Source organism: Pygoscelis adeliae, unplaced genomic scaffold (genome assembly GCF_000699105.1).
Source record: "Pygoscelis adeliae isolate BGI_AS28 unplaced genomic scaffold, ASM69910v1 Scaffold191, whole genome shotgun sequence".
In the NCBI taxonomy this organism is placed as follows: Eukaryota; Metazoa; Chordata; class Aves; order Sphenisciformes; family Spheniscidae; genus Pygoscelis; species Pygoscelis adeliae.
The window spans coordinates 1,173,700-1,179,755 of record NW_008824114.1 but is presented as its reverse complement, the minus strand read 5'-3'; positions in this window follow the sequence as shown (position 1 = coordinate 1,179,755).

Below are 6,056 nucleotides of genomic sequence, written 5' to 3'. Positions count from 1 at the left end.
AGAAAAAACTGAGCTGTTTAAAGGATTCTAATGTCCTCCAAAACACATTAAAAGTCTTTGTTCTTAAATGCTTTTTCTTTTAGCTTAACGACCCCGAAATGTTTTTAACTATTTTTCCACCAAGTGTGGACCACCCTGGGTTTTAGGAATAATCAGCAATGATTCCTTCCCAATCCCAATACTGCTCCCATGGTATTTCTGTTCCCTACTAATAGTGGGAGCAAAGTAGCTTACTGGGCATTTGAAGAACAGCCACGGCAGCCCTTCAAAACCATTTCATCATCGCATGCAGCCCTGATCCCAGTTGCTTTAGTATCCAGTACAATACCTGAGCAGGGCACCACCTGCTGTGACGGCAACACCTACATATGGTGCTCAAATGCTGTCACTCTCCTTGGAGAAAAGCATCCTCCTGCTCTCCAGGTGGCAATGCTCTGCTTGCTGCACAGACCTAGCACGCCCACCACATCCCATTCCTGCCTGAACCCCTCACACAGTGTGCAATACTTCATCATTCATGTTCTTGCTCTTTTGTACCAAAACAACCTTCATAGTCGAACTGATTTTGTGATGATTTAGACAAGGATATAAATATTACAGTGCTTGAATTGTGGTATAGTAGCTGATGGTCACTGAAAAAGAACAAAGAGCAGTGTAGGAAGGCCCAAGGTTTCCTGATGCTCTGGGATGTCCCAGTTGGCAAAGCAGTGTATAAACTACATACTTCCCAGATCACATCCCTCCAGCTTCAGCTGATTCCCAGGCTATGTCTACGCTGCTGAACAAAACATTGCCAGCTTGAGAGCTTAAGCTCTGGACCAGTGATTGTCTGTCCTGCTTAATTATTAGCTCACACCCTGGCACTATTTTAGTCTTTGCTAATAATACTCTCCAAAATGATGCCTGAACATTGTTTGGACACTATCATAAATCCAGAACCATTGCCAATAGGCAGCATGGGCAAGCGTACACTTTCATGCTATGAAAACACTGTTCTGATGGATTGCAGCACAGGATGTGTGTTCTTTCATGTGCTTTGAACTGAAAAAAAAAACCGCATGAAAAATCAAGGCTTATGCCTTAGGACCACAAGGCCTCCACATGCTGGAGACCAAGAACTAAGAGCTGTGTAATGTGGACACAACCAAATCCACGCTGTTTGGCCCCAGGGCTTAGGGAATGGCCTGTTCTATTCAGTGTTGTCAGCAGAGCTGGGTGCTCCTCACAGAAACCGAGTTCGGTCCTCATGAAAGCAATGTGATGGGCAAGGGCCATGCCCCACTGTGTGTGAGCAGCCCTGTGCTGCGGACACGCGCGACTGCTGGGTGGGGAGGTGCTGCCTTCCCCTCCTCTTCTCCAGGCTGCGAGGCGGCATGGCTGGCACATTGCCTCCCACCCGTCAGTGCTGGGCTGCACCGGCTGGACCGCGTCCAGCTGAGGGCACCCAGGCTGTCTGGTCGACTCTGTGCAATCTGGGGCTCCCCCAGGGCACTGCTGTGCTGCACTATGGGCTACAGATTAGAAGGGAGGAAGCTTTCTTTTGGAAGAAAAACCCTCCTTTAAAGCCTGATAAGGGTCAGCCAGGAATGAAAGAAAATGGGAAGCAGTCCCATTGTGCTACTTCAGCCTTTACTGGACCTTGTCAGACTGTATTGCTAATACATTTAAATCAGGCCCACAGATGAAATGCAGAAGGTTTTAGGGGCGTTTGTCTTTCAAGTTCTCCCTGCCAGAAAGAGTTTTCAGCACAGTGGTCCCCGGGACCTCTTTTCTAACTGGACAGGCGGGAGAACAGCTTGCTGGCAGTGGCAGCAGGCTGGGCTCTGGGCAGCACTGGCAGGGCTGCCTGTAGCAGCTCCCACAGCCGCCACAGCTCCTGCCCTGTCTCCGGCCTCTCGGGCCCTGGAGGACTCAAGCTCCCTTTCAGACACAGTGTCTGCCTCAGCACCTGCGTTTCTCTCTGCTGCGCTGCACAGAGGGAGAGAAAGGAGAGCGGCATGTTAGCACCAAGGCTGATGGCTATTCTGCCTAGCAGGTACCCACCAAAAGTGGCAGGTCTAGGGGAGGTACCATCTAACCGGTCAAATGTTTTCAGCACGTGGCAAACTCAAGAGAGATGCTAAAGCCAGGATTTTGTCAGAAGTGAAATGCTTCCAATCTTTTTTATGTGAACTAAAAAAATAGAGGAAGACAAACTTGCTTTCAAGCTACGGTCACACTGTGTGTGTGGAAGTGTGTGTCTATAAAGTGGGAAAAGGTTTAAAAGGCAAAAAAAACCCCAAACACGCAGGTCACATGAAGTAAGAAATGTTTTTTATTTTTCTCATGGGAACATGATGCAAAAGGCTAAGAAGCAATAGCTGAAAGAAAAAAGTATCTGAAATATGTATTTATTTTATTCTTCCCATGTTTTTGCAAGTCAAAAATGTTACATATGGAAAGAAGCTGCAGAACCCTTTCACTTTATCAAATAAATGAAAGGAGATTTGAGGAAGACCATGCCCCACTCAGTATGCATATATATTTTTATTGATCTCCAAAAGATTGATTAAAGTGAAAAAACGTGTCCCTGACTAGAGAAACAAAATGTTTCAGTCCCTGAGAAAATGACATTGCAAAACACATTTTCATTGACAAATTCCACCATTGACAGGGTGACTTGAGAGCTGCTCAGAGGGGATGAATGACCTCTGGGTAGCTGTAAGCAAGAAAGTTTGTGGGACCCCAGGAATGGGAGCCAGCCAGAGCCCCGCACAGATCGGCAGGGGAGCTCCAGGTCTGCTGCAGGAGCAAGATGCATCAGCACAGCTGTGCAGTTTATGGAACGGGCACTGCCATTTCATCTGCATTATCCTTTGCTCTCCCTCCCCATGTGCTCATGGGAACTCTGATCCCCACTGTGAAGTGCAGATACTCTTGCTGATTCAGCTCAGGTGTCCTTGCAGAATAATACCATCTCTTTTTTTGCCCCTGCTCCACTCTGATTTGCAGCTGCCGTCACTCTCCACAGCCAAGCCAAACCCACCTGTTTGCACTTATTTATGGAGCCAAATGCTAGCGCTACTGTCCTCTGGGCCTGGCTCACCTCCCTCAGGATGTGAGCAGCTTGTGGGTCAGCTCAGTTCTTCACTGCTTTTTCACATCCTCTCAGCCCTGGTGCTGCTGCCACTGGCCTCTTTCCTGTGGGACATTCCAGTGGTGAGTACTCATTTGCACCATGGCTGATGCTTCATCCACACACCCAGTGCTGGCTGCATGGTGTGGTCTCTTGCTCACCTATTCCTTTTGTTCTTCAAGTTTCCCCTGTCTTTAGGCATTAGTGGCATAAAACTTGTTACACTGCTCATCCCAGCTGCAAACACCTGCAAAACTTGTGGGTCTGTAACTGCCAGATAGTGAGAAGGACCTTTGTGAGGGTCAGGTTGAAGGATGCAAAGCTGTGCCAATGGGGGAGAGATGGTAGAGCTGATTTCTGTGCCTTGACAGTCAAAGCTGCCCTGCTTCTGTGTGCTGGAAGTCTGCTTTGCCACTGCAGAGTGGATCCTGTGAAGGCTGCCTATTTGCTGTCACTTGCCTCTGACCCCTAATATAAGTTGGGAAGGTTGAGTGTGCATCTCCAGGTCTTGGGGTGCAAAAAATCATACAGGGATTCCTGCACATGCCTTCCATTAAGGCAATGATGGGGAGTATAGACCACCTTTGGAAGTCACACAAACTACAATTCTAGAGAAGTTTTGCATGAGCTCCCAAAGGGGCCTGAGAAGGAGCCACCCAAATATGATATGGGCAGTTTGGAATCTTTTAAAGCAGAATCAGAAGGAGTGTAGTTACAGTAATGCAGGCATCTCCAATGCAGGCAAAGTTGGAAGCCTTGACTCTCTCTGTGGTCCATGCAGGAGGGAAGGCCTTTTCAGAGGCCAGCTCAGGATAGGCAGCAGTTATGGTGCATCTTCTGGATGCACTTCCATGCAAAATGGGATCTACATTTCTACATCAGTGGTGTGCCTAGCAAGGGAGCTAGGCTCTTAGCTTGGGCAGTTAAATTAGGTGCCTGACATCACACTGTGGCAACAGTAGGAGTAATAAGTTTTAGGCGTGTTAATTAGGAGCTGAGCAATTTAAAATCATCACTATATTTAAGATGCCTATATTTGCCTATATTTAAGATCACTATATTTGCCATGGAGGCTGGGGCTGTCATCAACAGTTCAGGGGTTGAACTTGAGGATCACTCATGTGATCTGGCACCCTGTACTTTAACCGTGGTGATTGCTGCCTTCTCAGTTTTGTCTGTGCTCCATAGTCTGCCAGTCCTCTGGGGCAGAGATTGCCTCTCCTCTGCCTGTTTATAGGCCCTGGTAGAGTCAGGCCCTGACCTCTCATACAAAAAAAAAAAAAAATTGTATTGCATTACAGTTCAGCAGAATGATTGTGATAAATACTACCCCTTCCTTGAAGAGTTTGAAACACAACATGGACGAACTGTTAAGAGCAAGGGGAAGGCATTGCTTTCAAGGTATAAAGTCTAATATGATAATCAATGCACACTGTGTGTCTATCCAGTGATAGTATTAAAGTCATTTAAAACTGCCTGCCTCCAATCAGGTAGCATAACAGATTGAGATTTGGAGGAGGGATGTGCAGGACAGGATGCTGCAGTCCTGTTCAGGGGAGGTATTCTAAATATTTGGGGTGTGACAATCAGCTGTAGGCTTTGGAGAAAGATTCCCCCCCCCCCTTTAATCGCTATTAAGAACAGACATGGCTGACAACAGGGCTGGAGAATGAGTCGGAGAAAGCCCTGACCTCCTGGTATCTGTATTCTCTCTCACATGCTCCCTGTTGGACCTCTGCGAGGCTCTCCTACTGGCCTTACGTCATCAGGGACAGCAAAGGCAGCAGCATGGAGGGGTTTAAGCAAGAAGCTGATGAAGCAAGACCACCTCTGGTTACTTTCTCTGCGTGCAGTGCCTGCATTTACCTGTTTTCTAGAAGAAGCAGAAATGTTTCTGTTTCTTCCCCTACTGCCCTCCCAATTTCTGTCTCCAAACCCTAAAGAAAGCAATTCATTACTCCTGCCAACATGAACCAGAGACAGTGCTTGCACAAAGAACAGACAGTCTGCTTCTGCAAGTTTGCTTTCTTGGTGTCCCTACTTTTCTGCTAAGGGAGGCAGCTGCTGCTTGCCATCCTGGGAAAGCCACCCCCTGCTCACCTCTGTGCAGTGGCTCAGCAAGGTGACAGAAGCTCAACAAGAAGGCAGTCCCGTGCAGACACACAATGTGCCCTGTAACCAGGCATCAGACCCATCATGGGTGGCTGTCAGCATCTCTGCTCACAGACACTGCCAGGGAACGCTGTTGCTAATGTTCTCTGAAAGCACATTGTGCTTTAGGGAGAAGTGCTGGGATGCGGAGGGATGAGGCAGGCAGTGGCTGTGATGGTTTTGATCATTGCTTGGTTTGGAGGTTGATGAGAAACAAGCTCCTTAAGACTACTGTAATTAGCAGACCTTTCTTTGTTTTCTTTCATTGGGTCCTAGCAGAATGCTGTAGCTGACATAATGATACCAAAGGTCGCATTTTAGCTGGTAGGAAGGTGATTCCCAGGGCAAAGAATTCAGTAGTGCTGCTTTTACTTCAGTTGCTTCAGCAGGACTGGTCGAAGCTGCCTGGGAAAATGTCTCTGCTACTGCTCTACCACTCCGTCTTCTGGGCCCGCAAGCAGGCACAAATCTTTATTTGCATTATTTTTACATGGACTTTAAAAATAAAATCCAGTCCTCAGACTGAAAAGTCCTCCTTGTATTTTTCTGACCAGCAGCTCTTTCCCTGGAGAGATTGTAAGCCTAGGATTGCAAAGAATGTTCCCATGCAGTTTCCACAGCACCACCCGTCATGGAAATCGGGTATCTGCCAACCATCAGGCCATCGGAGAAGCAGCAACGGCAACCAGCGATCCCTCCGGCACGCCTGCCAGGCGGACCGGAGAGCTGAAACCTGCTCTCCTGCCTCAGCTTCGGCGGCCGCGCCTTGGCACCAGCCGGGGCCCGGGGC